The 18,959-nt window shown below is 41.0% G+C and overlaps 1 protein-coding gene across 1 annotated transcript in view; it reads right to left on the bottom strand.

Moving 5' to 3' along the window:
- ITGA10 (integrin subunit alpha 10) overlaps window positions 1-18,959 on the bottom strand; it is an 80,828-nt gene that overhangs the window by 30,700 nt on the left and 31,169 nt on the right. The gene's annotated exons all lie outside the window — the stretch shown is intronic.

Raw genomic sequence — 18,959 nt, 5'->3', positions numbered from 1 at the left:
TCAGGTTTTCAAAGGTTGTGATCTTTTGGAAATAGATTGCCAGGCCTCTCTTCCAAGGAGCTTCTGAACTGCCATCCGTTCAGTTAGTAGCCAACCACTTAACTGTGCCATCCAAGGACTCCACATACAAATTACCACGTGTTTTTTCCCCTTCCTGCCATTGCTTTAACTTTTAGTGAGCATGTGCCAATGCTACTTCCTTTAAAAGGGAAGGATATGTTGCCCTCCGAGCTGTTGAGAAGCCTTAAGAGGGAGTGGGCTTCTTGTTTCTGCTTTGGTCAGGATGTTTTATTGCCCTCCTTATAAATTACCAAAAATGAACAAACAAAAAACCAAACCTGTTGCCATCAAGTCCATTTTGACTCATAGTGACCCTATAGGACAGAGTAGAACTGCTCCATAGGGTTTCCAAGGAGCAGCTGGTGGATTTGAACTGCCCACCTTTTTTTTTTGGTTGCAGCTGAGCTCTTGACCACTGTGCCACGAGGGTCCCCCTTGTGGATTAGTAGATTTGTAATCAGATGGAAACTGGGGGAGCTGGGAGAGATGAGAAAATGTCACAGGTTTTCTTTCTTTCCCTTTATTTCTTTCTATAAGAACTTTCCTTCTCTGTCCTAATTCGAAGACTTAGAAGGCTGTTTTAGTAACTTCTTTTTTCACTTTAGCTTCTTCCACAAGGGGTTCTGTTTTCACTTTTTCAGGACAATTAGCTCTTCTCCTCCTCATCCATCTACCATAATTCCAAACAAGGCAGTTTTCTAAAATGTTGGGAGACTGTACAACCCTGCAATGTGTTAAAAATGAAACAGAACATCTGTAAAATAGGAGTTTTATTCAGATTCAAAGATTTGCAAATCAGGAAGCGCAAAAATGAAAGTTCAAAATGGTGTTCCAATGAGGGAGCATAAGCATATGTCTTTTATACTCAGTTTTGTAGAACTTTGTACAGAGTTGGAAAGAATATGGGGGTATATTTGTTGGACTGACATTCAACATGCTCTCCTAAGGCTCATTTATCAAGAATTTCTATTGACTGGGTACTCATCCTCAGCCACAGTTTCCTGCATTCAGGAGCTGGTTCCTTCTGTTTCCTGCAACATTCTGGGTAGGCCATCTCAGAATATTGTAGAACAAATTATCTTGGTCCAGAATGTGGTCGGGGGTCACATACTCTAAAAAGCAGAAGTGGGGCCTAGGACAAAGTAGAGCCTGACTCAGACTTGTGTCAGCCATTATAGTTATGTCAAGTGCCTCAGTTTTAGACTGCTCTTTCACAAATGCTTCCTTCGTCATTTCCCTTCAGACTTTTCCTGGCCTGTTTGAAGCGAGGTGAGGTGCAAGCTTGTCTGCAGGAGCTCCTTCCCATGCCCTGAAGAAGGCTCCATTACTGATGAGGGCTCATCATGTGCTTTAGCAGGAGAACTTGTGCTCTGTGAGGAGATGCTCCCTAAATGAACTATTGTGGCAACTGCTGACACTCCCAACAGTGGCAGGAAGGGTCAGTGTTATGGATTGAATTGTGTCCCCCCAAAATACGTCTTGTAATTCCTAACCTTTATGCCTGCGATTATAATCCCATTTGGGAATGAGTTGTCTTTATTATGTTAATGAGGCAGGATCAGTATAGGGTGTGTTTTGAGTCAATCTTTTTTGAAATATAAAGGAGATTAAACAAATGCACAGAAGAAAGATGGGGTAAGATAGATGCCAAGACACGTGGAGATCTCCAAGGAACCAAGATGCAGAAGCTGAAGAAACAAGGACCTTCCTCCAGAGCCAACAGAGAGAGAAAACTTTTCCCTAGAGCCAGCACCCTGAATTCAGACTTCTAGCCTCCTGAACTGTGAGAAAATAAATTTCTGTTTGTTAAAGCCATCCCCTTGTGGTATTTCTGTTATAGCAGCACTAGATAACTAAGACAGTGAGTCTCCCAGTTTTTAAAAAGCAGAATATGGAAACTTTGGCTTACTGTGCCTGCCCCCAGTTTAGAAGAAACTTGGGGTAGGGCTGGGCTGTTCCTTTACTTAAGAAGGCTCTTTTTAACTACACGGATATGCACAATGCAGCTCTGCTCTCCTATACCAGCTTTTGTAAGAGCAGACTCAAGGCAAAGGCTTGGACAGGGTGCCAAGCACTTCTCCATTCTATTCCCTTGGATTGGGGTTTTCCATAAATGGAGCAAGCAAGAGCTCAAGTTGGACTGTGACTAACCATACTGCTTTGGGGGTTCTATTGTTTAGATAAGGAGTCCTAGTGTTGCAGTGGTTAAGCACTCAACTGCTAACGTCAATGGTTCGAACCTACCACTGCTCTGTCATGGGAGGAAAATGTGGCAGTCTGCTTCTGTAAAGATTACAGCCTTGGAAACTCTATGGGGGCAGTTCTGCCCTGTTCTATGAGGTCGCTATGAGTTTGAATTGACTCAAAGGCATGCAAAAACATTGTTGAAATATGCTAAAACTTTGGCCAGCTAAAATGCCAAGCTGATGCTAATGAGTCACTAGAATCCATTTGTACACTGTCTTAGGAAAACCAGTAAAGCATATCTATATAGATATATATATTTATTTATATCAAGGAAATGGAAACCCTGGTGGCATAGTGGTTAAGAGCTATGACAGCTAACCAAAAAGGCTGGCAGTTCGAATCTACCAGGCTCTCCTTAGAAACTCTATGGGGCAGTTCTACTCTGTCCTATAGGGTCACTATGAGTCGGAATTGACTGGATGGCAATGGCTTTGTTTTGTTTTGTTTATCAAGGAAATGGCTCATGAGGTTGTAAAGGCTGGAAAGTCCCAAGTCCATGTATCAGGCTGGAGGTTTCTCTTTACTCATGTAGCTGCAGGGGCCAGTGAATCCAAGATTGGCAGGTCCAGAGCAAGCAAAAGCCTGTGAGCTTCACCAGAAAGTCTACCTATATTAGATGCAAGCCACACCCCCAAGGAAACTCCCTTTCAACTGATTGGCTGCTCATAACAGATCTCATCATGGAGGTGACTGCATATTAGATCTTATTATGGAGGGGATTACATCATTACATAGCTGCCAAACTATATGATAACTGCCAAACCACTGAGAATCATGGCCCAGCCAAGTTGGCACACAACCCTAACCATCACATACACAATAGTGGTTACCTGCCAAGTACCAGCTGAATGGAGCAAGGAAGGGTAAGCTACACTTGATGACTGTTTGAGAGAGAAGGATGAGACAGGGTTGAGCACCTTTGTGACAGGCAGCATGCTGTTCATCACTTAATTTCATTAGGTTTAGACTGAGTGACTAAATTTTGGATTTACTTTGTGTATTCGGTGCAAGCCTAATTGGGAACTAGCCAACAGCTAGTCATTCAATCAACATTGAAAATGCATTTGGTGCTAAACATTATAATCTCTGATAGCTGCACATACAGGCGGTTTCCATCAATACTAAACAGACATAAAGAGCAAATTTTTTTCAACTTGTCCATCATTAAGCCATTCCTTTACCCTAAGGCTCTCAGAATTTGAAAGCTCAGGCACCACGAATTGTGTCCCATTTATAATCAAATCCTAAAGTACATGATCTCTGAAGTCATGGCTCTTTGCAGCAGCCACTAGCTCAGCTGAAGTCAGGAAAAAGGCCTCATTTTGGAACGTCTAGGTTTTTTTTAGAGTACTGCAGCTACCCAGTCACCCCTTCAGGGCTGTTAACTGTGACTCTAGGCAGGTTCTCCAGCCTACATGAAACTTTTTTTAATATTTATAATTAATTTTTGGTTGTTGAGAATATACACAGCCAACTAACTGAAATGTTTTGAGTGGCGTGGTCCATAGTCTACAGCCCTGTGGGGAACATTTCTCTAATCTGCTTGAGAAACGGTAGTTAATGAATCTAAAATTTTAAGAGCAAACCTCCAAAGCCCATAGCTGTCAAGTTGATTCCGACTCATAGCGACTCTATAGGACAGAGTAGAACTGCCCCACAGGGTTTCCAAGGAGCAGGTGGTAGATTTGAACTGCTGACCTTTTGGTTAGCAGCCAAGCTCTTTAACCACTATGCTACCACGGCTCCAAAATTTTAAGACAAATGAGCATAATTTAAGGGGAGAAAGCCTTACACTAGTCTTGATATCAACTATCAGAAAGCTGATAAGAGAAGAGGCTGAGTTTCCCTTTTTGACTGTATCTCCCCACTTTGCACAAGCTCAAGTTTCCGTAGCCTATGGCCACGAGCACTTCCAATCCAGTGATTTATTTCTGCCAAGCAGAGTTATATGAGAGACCAGCTGATAAAACTGTTTGAGAAGGGCTGAACTGATTCTCTTCGGTACAGGAAACAAAGAAAAGGTAATGGAATTAACTACAGCCACTTCCATCACTTGACATCAGGGCTGCAAGTTATACTCACTCCCTCCTCCCTCCACCGTCCACTCCAGATTCCTCTCTCTCAGCTACCATTCAGCAGGTGCTGGTGGTTTACCAGATGGTATGATCAAAATCTTAATTCCTGAGGGACTAAACCCTTAGTTATCACACTTTTCTCAGGCAAGAGTTGCTACAGGTTTCCATTCAGTTGTAATAGAGCAAGGGGATGTGTAAAGAGGTGCCCAAGTGGATCACCAGGTTCTACACATTTTCCTCCCTACCCCCACTGTGAAAAGCAGCTCTACCTCCCTCTCCCTACTGATCAGGGTGAATTACCTCTGCCAAGATGTTGACTCCTCTTCTCACTTGATGGTCCCTGGACACAAGGAGACCCAAGTATCCTGGAGGCATCCAATAACTTGGAGTTCCCCTTGCTGTATCTACTGGTAAAAGTGCACTCCCTTTATGGACCAAGACCTATCAGCTCTGCAGAGCCTAGAGTTATGGGAACAGGAAGCATAAAATTCCCAGTGATTCATATGCAGTGGTTGTAAGTGGTCTCCCTCCCACTTATACCCCTTGGTTCTGGATCCATGCAGTCTTGGGAAGAGAGCACCATACGGAGGTCTCTAACTTAATGTGTATACTGCGTTCTGAAGTGTTGCTTCCTTTAGAATGCTGGTCAGGCACTCTGAGGATGGCTACTTTCTGTATGGTGTAGTATGTGAAATCGTCAGTGGGTCCCATGGTCATTGGGCCATTCCCATGCTGTCTTTGTGGTGAAGTGAGTTCCCTGGCTGGATGCCATGTTGTGTGGGATTCCATGCCTGTGGATCAGTGATTCCATGAACCCCTGGATAGTAGTGCTAACTATGAGCAGAAAAGGAAAACCCATACCTGGAATAGGAATCTATCCCTAGAAAATTAACTACTAGACTTTCTAAAATGTACTGGATGTATTGAACTTACCACCAAGTAGCCAGTTGGTCTCCTAAGGAATAGTGCCATAGCCCAGTTCGGTGTATGTCTCTGGTACTGTCAGGTTGGATATTCAGAGGCACCAGTAGCTAGATGGCCTTGGTAAGGTGGGACCATGTTGTTGTGCCCATGTGTATTCTCTACCTCTGCCACCATGGTAGTCCTTTTACATGCCCATTGTGTGAGTTCCAGGGTGGCTGATGTCAAAGCCTGTCTAATATCAACTGGCTGAGACATTCTGTCTACTTGACTGTTCAGTACCTCTTCTGTGGTAGATAGTTTCTGATGGGCATTAGTTTGTGATACAAAAATCTTCACAATGCCGTATGTGCAATGCATACATCTACCCCAGGCCTCTTTACCTCTGGTCTCTCTGTCCTTTTCCCAGGCCTCTGACCAGACAGCCAGGCCAGTAGCCGCTGCTTAGGAATCTATAACTATTCTTACCTGTCTTCTCTCTTGCCTTTCACAGGTATCAGCACATGGGGATCTATATGCTGTCTGTGCTTATTACTGTTATTTCCCTTTTTATCTTTCACAGGTGTTTTCCCTAATAGCTCTCTAATCCTACCTTGGCTTCTGCTTCTCAGAGGACCTGAACTAATAATAGTTCTTCCAGACAAGGTGGGTGACCACATGCACCCCTTGCAGCTCTGCCTGTTTAGATTTCTGTTGCCTATCAAGGCCATTCCCAATACTGTCTAAAATGCAGCCCCTCCCCAATTTCAGCTTACACACACATACAGAGCCAACCCATCTTCAACCAAATTCAAGATTTCCTGTCTTCAGCTGATTTGTACAAGGCACTGCCCAAGACCACCACCAATATAGCCATCTGTACATTAGGGAAGGAGTATTGATCCAACTCTGATGGGTGACCTGAGTGTTTAGATTATCTGTTAATGCAAACTGTGCCTCTGGTTCTGCTCAGGTTTGTTCCTGGCTATTCCATTTCCAGCTTACAATGGACTGGTGCTGTGAATCTATGACTTGGCAAATCAGACAGCTCCTAGTAGGCAGTTCTAGAACTCATGGTCACTCTGGAGCCTCAGGTCAAGCTTTTGGTTTCTACTCAACGAGATGCCAGCAACTGTTTCTTGAAAGGCGTACAATTCTCCACTGTGGGCCTGACCTTACCTCAGCACCCCAGAGATATGCATTGTGATTCTCCCCCTGGAGCTTGCCTTTACTCCACATTTTTTTTTAACAGATTTATTTTGCTATAACTTACATACCATAAAACTCACCCCTTTTAAGAGTGCAATTCAGTAATTTAGTAAATTCAGAATTGTGCATCTATCACCACAATCCAGTTTTAGAACATTTCTATCACCCCCAAAGAGATCCCTTGTGTCCATTGCTGTCAATCCTCATTCCCACCCCCAGGCCCAGGCAACCACTAATCTAGTTTCTATCTTTATAGATTTTCCTTTTCTGGACATTTAATAGAAATGGAATCACACAATATGTGCTATTTTGCTTCTGGCTTCTTTCATTTTGCATAATGTGTTGGAGGTTCATCCATGTTGTAGCATGTATCAGTAGTTCGTTCCTTTTTATTGCTCGGTAGTATTGCATTACATGGATATACAACATTTTGTTTGTTCATTCATCAATTGGACATTTGTTTCCACTTTTTGCCAGTTATCAATATAAATACTGCTATGAACATGTCTTTGAGTAGACAAATACTCTTACGTCCTTCCCCTTCCCTGTATCTTTTAAATGCCTGAAACATCTCACGGACTAGGGTCTTTCTCTCCACTGAGACATTTTCCCAGGTCACCGCTGGTCAATAATAATGCCATGGATTATCCTTGATTGTTCTACTCAGGCAGCGAGTTAGTTTCCAAACCATCTTACTGCCTATTTTCTCATACCATTCCCAGTACCACTATTATCAGTTCAGGTCCTCTGAGAAGCAGAAGCCAAGGTGAGATTAGACAGCTATTAGGAAAAACACCTGTGAAAGATAAAAAGGGAAATAACATTAATAAGCACAGAAAGTGTATAGATCCCCATGTGCTGATACCTGTGAAAGGAGAGAGAGAAGACAGAATTGGGTAGGAAGAGCCTGGCTACAGCTCAGTTCTGAGAAAGTCTTGGCCCCATCCCAGAGCAAATGTGGCCCACTTGGGGAACTCTGTGTTAGACAGTAGTAGGCTGGCTGTAGTACCCCTACTGTGCTCAGTTTTTGGCTGGGAGTAGTGGGAGAAGCGCAGCCTCCTAGTGAATTCCATGGTAGATCACTGAAAACTGTTGGTAGGCTATGTTCCCTGCAGCAGGTTCTCTTAAAGGAAATCTCAGAATACCTCCATGGCCACTGCAATTGATTCAGGGATGTCGAATATTTAAGTATAGAAATTAATGTTGATTTCTGGCTCTTTTAATTCACAAGAAAATTTTCTTCAAATCACTGGAAGCTCTTCTAATTGAGGAAAACCAAAAAACTAATGATACATTTTTTAAACATTGTGCTTTAAGTGAAGGTTTACAGAGCAAGTTCATTTCGCAATCAATAATTTATATACAAATTGTTCCATGAGGTTGGCTGCAATCCCCGCAATGTGTCAGCACTCTCCCCGTTACCATCCTGAGTTCCCCTTTTCTATTTTTCCAGTTTTTCTGCCCCTTCCTGTGTCCTAATCTTTCCTTTTGGGCAGATGTTGCCCTTTTGGCCGCATATAGATAATTGTTCTAAGGAGAAATTTCCTCAAGGGTGTTATTGTTTATTTTATAAGCCTGTCTATTATTTGGGTGAAAGGTTATCTCTGTAGGTGACTTCAGTTTCAAGTTAGAAGGGTGCCTAAGGGCCATAGTGTCAGGGGTTCCTTCAGTCTCTATCGGACCAGTAAGTCCATTCTAACCAAGACCTTCTATTCTGATCCCAGTCAAAGTGGTTGATAGTGGTAGCCAGACACCATCTAGTTCTTCTGGTCTCAGGTTAGTGGAGGCTGTGGTTCCTGTGGTCCACTAGTCCTTTGGACTACTTGCTTTCCTCAGTCTTTGTTCTTCTTCACTCTCTTTTGTTCTGGACAGAGAAAGATCAATAATTGTATCTTAGATGGCTACTTGCAAGCTTTAAAAACCCCAGACGCTATTCACTAAAGTAGGATGTAGAACATTGTCTTTATGAACTGTGTTATGCTAGTTGACCTATGTGTCCCCCAAGATTATGATCCTTAGCCTTCAAGCCCAGTCCCATGAGGTGTTTAGTTATGTCTAGGAAGTTTTCATGACTGTGCCCACTGTGGGAAACCCTGGTGGCATAGTGGTTAAGTGCTACAGCTGCTAACCAAAAAGTCAGCAGTTTGAATCCAGCAGGTGCTCCTTGGAAACTCTATGGGGGAGTTCTACCCTGTCCTATAGGGTCACCATGAGTCGGAATCTACTCGACGGCAACAGGTTTGTTTTTTGGGGTTTGGTGCCCCCTGTGTTCTCTATTATATATATGAACATACATGCAACACATACAAATATGTATGTAGAAATATCCGTAGCCAAACCTGTATACGCATGCGGATGTATTCCCATGCGCCCTCATACACCTTGCAGAACTGTATAGGTTATAGTATTTACCATAGCTGCCTTTTATTCTTGCGTACCTCTCAATGTCTCCCCGTGCCCTGGTCATGTTGTGCTGACTTCTTCATTGTTGTATATTGCCTTTCCCTTCACCAAAGTTAACACATGTCCACTATCTAGTTAGTGATTTTCCCTCCCTCCCCCTTCCATTCCTGATAGCCACCAAAGGATGTTTCTTTCTGTGTGTGAAGCTTGTCTTGATTTTTTATAATAGTGGTCTTATACGATATTTGGCCTTTTGTGATTGACTTATTTCACTCAGCATAATGTCCTCCAGATTCATTCATGTCATGAGATGTTTCATGGATTCATCAGTATTCTTTATCGTTGTATAGTGTTCCATTGTGTGTATGTACCACATCTGTTTATCCATTCATCTGTTGATGGGCATTTAGATCGTTTCCATCTTTTTGCTATTGTGAACAATGCTGCAATGAGCACGGGTATGCCTATGTCTATTCGTATCACAGCTCTAGTATTTCTAGGATATATACCTAGGAGTGGGATTGCTGGATCATGTGTATTCCTATTAAGTGTATTTCTATTTCTAGCATTTTAAGGAAGTGCCCTACTGTTTTCCATAGTGCTTGTACCATTTTACATTCCCACCAGCAGTGTATAAGCGTTCCAGTGTCCCCATGACCTCACCAGCATTTGTTGTTTTCTGTTTTTTTGATCAGTGCCAAACCTGGTGACATAGTGGTTAAGTGCTACAGCTGTTAACAAAAAGGTCGGCTGTTTGAATTCACCAGGCATTCCTTGGAAACTCTATGGGGCACTTCTACTCTGTCCTATACTGTCACTATGAGTCAGAATCAACTCAAGGGCACCAGGTTATTCTTCCTGGGGAGGGGGGCGGTGGGTGAGATGGCATCCCATTTTAGTTTTTTTATAATTTTTATTGTGCTTTAAGTGAAAGTTTACAAATCAAGTCAGTCTCTCACACAAAAACTTATATACACCTTGCTATATACTCCCAATTACTCTCCCCCTAATGAGACAGCCCGCTCCCTCCCTCCACTCTCTCTTTTCATGTCCATTTCACCAGCTTCTAACCCCCTCTACTCTCTCATCTCCCATCCAGGCAGGAGATGCCAACAGAGTCTCAAGTGTCCACCTGATTCAAGAAGCTCATTCCTTACCAGCATCCCTCTCCAACTCATTGTCCAGTCCAATCCATGTCTGAAGAGTTGGCTTAGGGAATGGTTCCAGTCCTGGGCCAACAGAAGGTCTGCGGGCCGTAACTACTGGGATCCTTCTAGTCTCAGTCAGACCATTAAGTCTGACCTTTTTATGAGAATTTGGGGTCTGCATCCCACTGGTCTCCTGTTCCCTCAGGGGTTCTCTGTTGTGTTTCCTGTCAGGGCAGTCATCGGTTGTAGCTGGGCACCATCTAGTTCTTCTGGTCTCGGGCTGATGTAGTCTCTGGTTCATGTGGCCCTTTCTGTCTCTTGGGCTCATATTTACCTTGTGTCCTTGGTGTTCTTCATTCTCCTTTGATCCAGGGGAGTTGAGACCAATTGATGCATCTTAGACGGCTGCTTGCTAGCGTTTAAGACCCCAGACGCCACTCTTCAAAGTGGGATGCAGAATGTTTTCTTAATAGATTTTATTATGCCAATTGACTTAGATGTCCCCTGAAGCCATGGTTCCCAAACCCCTGCCCCTATTACACTGGCCTTTGAAGCATTCAGTTTGTTCAGGGAACTTCTTTGCTTTTGGTTTAGTCCAGTTGTGCTGACCTCGCCTGTATTGTGCGTTGTCTTTCCTGTCACCTAAAGTAGTTCTTATCTACTATCTAATTAGTGAATACTCCTCTCCCACCCTACCTCCCTCCCCCCTCTCTTAACTATCAAAGAATATTTTCTTCTCTGTTTAAACTATTTCTCCAGTTCTTTTAATAGTGGTCTAATACAATATTTGTCCTTTTGCAACTGACTAATTTCACTCAGCATAATGCCTTCCAGGTGCCTCCATGTTATAAAATGTTTCACAGATTCATCACTGTTTTTTATCGATGTGTAGTATTCCATTGTGTGAATATACCATAATTTATCCATTCATCCGTTGATGGGCACCTTGTTTGCTTCCATCTTTTTGCTATTGTAAACAGTGCTGCAATAAACATGGGTGTGCATATATCTGTTTGTGTGAAGGCTCTTATTTCTCTAGGATATATTCCAAGGAGTGGGATGGCTGGATCCTATGGTAGTTCTATTTCTAGCTTTGCAAGGAAGCACCAAATTGATTTCCAAAGTGGTTGTGCCATTTTACATTCCAACCAGCAGTGTATAAGTGTTCCAGTCTCTCCACGGCCTCTCAAACATTTATTATTTTGCATTTTTTGGATTAATGCCAGCCTCGGAGTGAGATGAAATCTCATTGTAGTTTTGATTTGCATTTCTCTAATGGCTAATGATTGTAAGCATTTCCTCACGTATCTGTTAGCTACCTGAATGTCTTCTTTAGTGAAGTGTCTGTTCATATCTTTTGCCCATTTTTTAATTGGGTTATTTGTCTTTTTGTAGTTGAGTTTTTGCAGTATCATGTAGATTTTAGAGATCAGGCGCTGATCAGAAATGTCATAGCTAAAAACTTTTTCCCAGTCTGTAGGTAATCTTTTTACTCTTTTGGTGAAGTCTTTGGATGAGCACAGGTGTTTGATTTTTAGGAGCTCCCAGTTATCTAGTTTTTCTTCTGCATTCTTAATAATGTTTTGTATACTGTTTATGCCATGTATTAGGGCTCCTAACATTGCCCTATTTTTTCTTGCATGATCTTTAGCGTTTTAGATTTTACATTTAGGTCTTTGATCTATTTTGAGCTCATTTTTGTCCATGGAGTGAGGTATAGGTCTTGTTTCATTTTTTTGCAGATGGATATCCAGTTATGCCAGCACCACTTGTTCAAAAGACTGTCTTTTCCTCATTTAACTGTTTTGGGGCCTTTGTCAAATATCAACTGCTCATATGTGGATGGATTTATGTCTGGATTCTCAATTCTGTTCCATTGGTCTATGTATCTGTTGTTGTACCAGTGCCAGGCTGTTTTGACTACTGTGGCAGTATAATAGGTTCTAAAAACAGGTAGAATAAGGCCTCCCACTTTGCTCTTCTTTTTCAGTAATGCTTTACTTATCCGGGGCCTCTATCCCTTCCATATGAAGTGGGTGATTTGTTTCTCCATCTCATTAGAGAATGTTGTTGGGATTTGGATTGGAATTGCATTAAATGTATAGATCGCTTTTCGTAAAATAGACATTTTTATAATGTTAAGTCTTCCTATCCATGAGCAAGGTATGTTCTTTCACTTATGTAGGTCTCATTTGGTTTCTTGCAGAAGTGTACTGTAGTTTTCTTTGTATAAGTCTTTTACATCTCTGGTAAGATTTATTCCTTAGTATTTTATCTTCTTGGAGGCTACTGTAAATGGTATTGTTTTGGTGATTTCCTCTTCAATGTTCTTTTCATTGGTATAGAGGAATCTAACTGATTTTTGTATGTTTATCTTGTATCCCGATACTCTGCTGAACTCTTCCGTTAGTTTCAGTAGTCTTCTTGAGGATTCCTTAGGGTCTTCCGTGTATAAGATCATGTCGTCTGCAAATGGAGATAATTTTACTTCTTCCTTGCCAATCTGGATGCCCTTTATTTCTTTGTCTAGCCTAATTGCTCTGGCTAGGACCTCCACCATAATGTTGAATAAGAGTGGTGATAAAGGGCATCCTTGTCTGGTTCCCGTTCTCAAGGGAAATGCTTTCAGGTTCTCTCCACTTAGGATGATGTTGGCTGTAGGCTTTGTATAAATGCCCTTTATTATGTTGAGGAATTTTCCTTCTATTCCTATTTTGCCAAAAGTTTTTATCATGAATGGGTGTTGAACTTTGTCAAATGCCTTTTCTGCATCAATTGATAAAATCATGTGATTCTTGTCTTTTGTTTTATTTATGTGGTGGATTACATTAATTGTTTTCCTAATGTTGAACCATCCCTGCATACCTGGTATGAATCCCACTTGGTCATGGTGAATTGGTTTTTTGATATGTTGTTGAATTCTATTGGCTAGAATTTTTGCATCTAAGTTCATGAGGGATATAGGTCTGTAATTTTCTTTTTTTGTGGTGTCTTTACCTGGTTTTGGTATCAGGCATATGCTGGCTTCATGGAATGAGTTTGGGAGTATTCCATCCTTTTCTATGCTCTGAAATACCTTTAGTAGTAGTGATGTTAGCTCTTCTCTGAAAGTTTCATAGAACTCTGCAGTGAAATCGTCAGGGCCAGGGCTTTTTTTTTTGTTGGGAGTTTTTTGATTACCTTTTCAACCTCTTCTTTTGTTATGGGTCTATTTAGTTGTTCTACCTCTGTTTGTGTTAGTTTAGGTAGGTAGTATGTTTCTAAGAAATCATCTCTTTCTTCTAGGTTTTCAAATTTGGTAGAGTACAATTTTTCATAGTAATCTGATATGATTCTTTTATTGTCAGTTGGGTCTGTTGTAATATCGCCCATCTCATTTCTTATTCAGGTTATTTGCTTCCTCTCTTGTTTTTCTTTTGTCAGTTTGGCCAATGGTTTATCAATTTTGTTGATTTTTTCCAAGAACCAGCTTTTGGTCTTGTTAATTCTTTCAATTGTTTTTCTGTTTTCTATTTCATTTAGTTCAGTTCTAATTTTTATTGTTTTCTTCTGGTGCCTGAGGGTTTCTTTTGTTGCTCTCTGTCTATTTGTTCAAGTTGTAGGGATAATTCTTTGAATTTGGCCCTTTCTTCTTTTTGGATGTGTGAATTTATTGATATAAATTGACCTCTGAGCACTGCTTTTGCTGTGTCCCAAAGGTTCTGATAGGAAGTGTTTTCATTCTCATTGGATTCTATGAATTTCTTTATATCATGCTTAATGTCTTATATACTCCAGTCTTTTTTGAGCAGGGTATTGTTCAGTTTCCAAAGTGTTTGATTTCTTTTCCCTGCTTTTTCTCCTATTGATTTGTACTTTTATGGCCTTATGGTCAGAGAAGATGCTTTGTAATGTTTCAATGTTTTGGATTCTGCTAAGGCTTGCTTTATGACCTAATATGTGGTCTATTCTAGGGAATGTTCCATGTGCACTAGAAAAGAAAGTATACTTGGTTGCTGTTGGGTGGAGTGTTCTGTATATGTCTACGAGGTCAAGTTGGTTGATTGTGGCATTTAGATCTTCCGTGTCTTTATTGAGCTTCTTTCTGGATGTCCTGTCCTTCACCAAAAGTGGTCTGTTGAAGTTTCCTACTATTATTGTGGAGCTGTTTATCTCACTTTTCAGTGCTGATAGGGTTTGTTTTATGTATCTTGAAGCCCTCTCATTGGGTGCATAAATATTTAATATGGTTGTATCTTCTTGGTATATTGTCCCTTTAATCATTATATAGTGTCCTTCCTTATCCTTATGATGGTTTCAACCTTAAAGTCTATTTTGTCAGAAATTAATATTGCTACTCTTGCTCTTTTTTGATTGTTGTTTGCTTGATATATTTTTTTCCATCCTTTGAGTTTTAGTTTGTCTCTCTAAGTCTAAGGTGTGTCTCTTGTAGGCAGAATGTAGATGGATCTTGTTTTTTAATCCATTCTGCCACTCTCTCCTTATTGGTGCATTTAGTCCATTTACATTCATGGTAATTATGGATAGGTATGAATTTAGTGCTATCATTTTGATGTCTTTTTTTGTGTTGTTGACAGTTTCTTTTTCCCACTTAATTTTATGTTCTGAGATTTTCTTTATATATTGTCTTTCCTCATATTCATCATTGTTGATTTTGTTTCTACTGAGTCTCTATTTTTTTCTTGTATTTTATTTTGATGAGAAGGATAGTTTGTCTCCTTTGTGGTTACCTTATTATTTACTCCTATTTTTCTAAAATTAAACCTTTTATTTTTTTGTATCGCCGTATCTTCCTTTCCATATGTAAGATCTATGATTACATTTCTCAGTCCCTCTTTATTGTTTTAATGTTGTCTTCTTTTATATAATAACATTGCTGTCACCCTGTTTTGAGCTTTTTTTTTTTTTTAATCTTGCTTTGTTTTTTTGATTTCCCTGTCTGGGTTGACTTCTGATTGCTCTGCCCAGTGTTCTAGTCTTGGGTTGATACCTGATATTATTGATTTTCTAACCAGAGAACTCCCTTTAGTATTTTTTGTAGTTTTGGTTTGGTGTTTACAAATTCCCTAAACTTCTGTTTACCTGGAAATGTCCTAATTTTACCTTCATATTTAAGAAACAGTTTTGCTGGATATATGATTCTTGGCTGGCAATTTTTTAAATATGTCATCCCATTGCCTTCTTGCCTGCACGGTTTCTGCCAAGTAGTCCGAGCTTATTCTTATTGGCTCTCCTTTGTAGGTGACTTCGTTTATCCCTAGCTGCTCTTAAAATTCTCTCTTTATCTTTGGTTTTGGCAAGTTTGATTATAGTATGTCTTGATGACTTTCTTTTAACATCTACCTTATGTGGAGTTCAATGAGCATCTTGGATAGATATCTTCTCATCTTTCATGATATCAGAGAAACTTTCTGCCAACCAATCTTCAACAATTCTCTCTGTATTTTCTGTTATTCCTCCCTGTTCTGGTGCTCCACTCACTCATAGATTATTTCTCTTGATAGAGTCCTACATGATTCTTAAGGTTTCTTCATTTTTAAAAATTCTTTTATCTGATTTTTCTTCAAATATGTTAGTGCCAAGTGATTTATCTTCGGGTTCAGAAATTCTGGTTTCTACTTGCTCAATTCTGCTCCTCTGACTTTCTACTGAGCTGTCTACTTCTGTAATTTTATTGTTAATCTTCTGAATTTCTGATTGCTGTCTATGGATTTTTGCAGCTTACTGAATTTTTCATTATGTTCCCAAATAATCTTTCTAATTTCTTCAATTGTTTTATCTGTGTGTTCCTTGGCTTATTCTGCGTACTGCCTCATCTCCTTCCTGATTTCTTGAAGGGTTCTGTATACAAATCTTTTGTATTCTGGCTCTGGTAATTCCAGCAATGCACTTTCATCTAGAAGATCCCTGGATTCTTTGTTTTGAGAGCTTGTTTATGTGATCGTGGTCTGTTTCTTTATGTGACTTGATATTTACTGTTGTCTCCGAGCCATCTATAAATTTTTGTATTAGTTTATGCTTGCTTACTGTGTCGTAGCTTCTTGCTTTGTTTTGTTTTGATATGCCCAGATCGGTTGCTTGAGTGAGCTAGGTTGATTATTTTCACCTTTGGAGGTCTGATGTCCTGTCCCCAGATGGCTAGAGCTGTTATCAGGTATATCAGTCTAGGAGTCTAGGAGTCCAGGAGTCCATTCGCTTTTCTTGTATGAATTCAGCTCAGGTGTCCAGGTAGCGGATCATCAAGTGTGTGGCACAGGCTCTGTCCTGGAGTCTTAGAGGGACAGGGGTGATTGGTGTATATACCAGTATCTGATTGCAGCAGGGGGTCATGCTCTGAACAAGGCAGGGGGCTGAGAACCGACCCCTGAGTGTCTCTGAGGAAAGCACATCCCTGTTCCCTAGAGCTTGCAGGTGGATGGGCTCTGTAGACGGACCATGGGCAACCAAAGTTTTTAGGTGTAAGGACTGGGAGGTACCAGTTATCCTTAGACCCCTGTTGCGGGTGGCTGGGTGACCTAAGTGGAGCTACCAGTCCTAGGTCCCTGATGTGGGTAGGTGAGGACCTTGTTTAACAGGCAGAGCAATGTCAAACGTCAAACACCCACCTCTCCACTGCACAGCTGAAATGGCTGGAGTCTGCCAACAAGGGCCTCTTCTCCTGAAATAGGCCCACACAGGTCCATGCCGATGGGAAAGGTGCTCAAAGTCCACAGACCCTTTATGCCTGGACAGGAGCCTTTTCTGTCCTGAGCTCCCCTGGTTATTGGAGCTGGTAGATTATCTTTTCCCCTAAATGCAAATTTTTTCCTTCTCTAAGGCCGGGAGGATGGCTCTAGGCGCTCAACAGTGCCTATCTCAGGCCCAGGGAATTCAGCCGCTGAAGCTGGCTTGGGGGTGGGGGGCACGGTAAAATATACGCAAGTACTTAGCTTTTGCCAAGAGTGCCGTTCCTCTCAGGTTCCGGAGGTGTGAGTAGGCTGTGTGGCTGGCTGCTTCTCCCCAAGGAAACTGTGGCTGAGCGCTAGTACCAGCCCGTTGCCACCCTGGGAATGGTGCCTGAGGGCTCCCTGCGATTTAGGTCCGGCAACTCCTCTCTGCTTCTGGTCTCTTCCTCCCCCTGCCCCTCAGTTCATTTTCTAAGCTTGTCTTTGAAGCTCACGTCTCCCAGCTTGTCACAAATATACTCGTTTCACTTGTTTTTTTGGGTCTTTGTTGTAGAGAGGGATCGCCAGAAGCATCTGTGTATTCCGCCATCTTGGCTCCCCTCATTGTAGTTTTGATTTGCACCTCTGTAATGGCTAATGATGACAAGCATCTCTTTGTGTGTTTGTTAGCCACCTGAATGTCTTCTTTGGTGAAGTGTCTGTTCATGTCCTTTGCCCCTTTTTAAATTGGATTGTTTGTCTTTTTGTTGTTGAAATGTTGAAGTTTTCTATAAATTTTAGAGATTAGACCCCTGTTGGATGTGTCATAGTCAAAATTTTTTTCCCAGTCTGTAGGTTCTCTTTACTCTTTTGGTAAGGTCTTTTGATGAGCATAAGTGTTTAATTTTTAGGCATTCCCAGTTATCCAGTTTATCCTCTGCTGTTTGAGCATTTTATGTTTGATATTCTATTTGTGCCATATATTAAGGCCCCTAGCATTGTTCCTGTTTCTCTTCCATGATCTTTATAGTTTTAGGTTTTACCTTTAGGTCTTTGATCTGTTTTGAGGTAGTTTTTGTATATAGTGTGAGGTATGGATCTTGTTTCATTTTTCTGCAAATGGATGTCCAGTTTTGCCAATACCGTCTGTTAAAGAGACTGTCTTTTTCCCATTTAATGAACTTTGACCCTTTGTTGAAGATCAGCTTTCCATAGGTGGGTGGATTTACTTCTGGGTTCTCAACTCTGTTCCATTGGTCTATGTGTCTGTGGTTGTACCAATACCAGGCTGTTTTGACTACTATGGCTGTATAGTAGGTTCTGAGGTCAGGGAGTGTGAGGCCTCCGATTTTGTTCTTTTTGAATAATATTTCGCTTCTCTGGGGCCTCTTTCCTTTCCATATTAAGGTGGCGATTAGTTTTTCCATCTCATCATAAGAATGTTGCTGTCCCCGACACCCTTTTAACTCAGAACTGAAGCCACTCCAAAGTTTATCCTTTAGTCAAAGATTAGACGGCTCTATAAAACAAACAAAAACACACTTGAGGAACATGTTTCTTAGTTCATTCACGTATATGAGATCAAAAGGGCAATACCTGCCCAAAAGCAATGATAAGAAGGAAGGAAGGGGCAGGAAAAATGGACAAATGGAAACGGGGAACTGGCGTGTATAAAGGGAGAGTGTTGACATATCATGGGGACTGTAACAACGTCACAAAACAATTTGTGTGTAAATTGTTGAATGAGAAACTAATTTGCTCTGAAAAGTTTCACCTAAGTGCACATACACACACACAAAAGAATGTTGCTGGTATTTGGATCAGGATTGCATTATATTTGTAGATCACTTTTTTTTTTGGGTAGTATTGACATTTTCACAACGTTAAGCCTTCCTATCCGTGAGCATGGTATGTTTTTCTATTTATGTAGGTCTCTTTTGGTTTCTTGCAGTAGTGTTTTGTAGTTTTCTTTGCATAAGCCTTTTATGTCCCTAGTTAGATTTATTCCTAAGTATTTTATCTTTTGGGGGGGCTATTGTAAATAGTATTGTTGTCCTGATTTTCTTCAACTAATGATATTTTTCTGGTGGTTATATTCATAAAACGCACTGCTGTCGAGTCAATTCTGACTCATAGCAACCATATAGGACAGAGTAGAACTGCCCCATAGGGTTTCCAAGAAGTGCCTGGTGGATCTGAACTGCTGACCTTTTGGTTAGCAGCCATAGCACTTAACCACTATGCCACCAGGATTTCCAGTTATATTCAATACT

This window comes from Elephas maximus, chromosome 3, assembly GCF_024166365.1.
Source record: "Elephas maximus indicus isolate mEleMax1 chromosome 3, mEleMax1 primary haplotype, whole genome shotgun sequence".
Lineage (NCBI taxonomy): Eukaryota > Metazoa > Chordata > Mammalia > Proboscidea > Elephantidae > Elephas > Elephas maximus.
The sequence above is the reverse complement of the archived record's forward strand: the minus strand, read 5'-3'. Positions and strand labels throughout refer to the sequence as shown.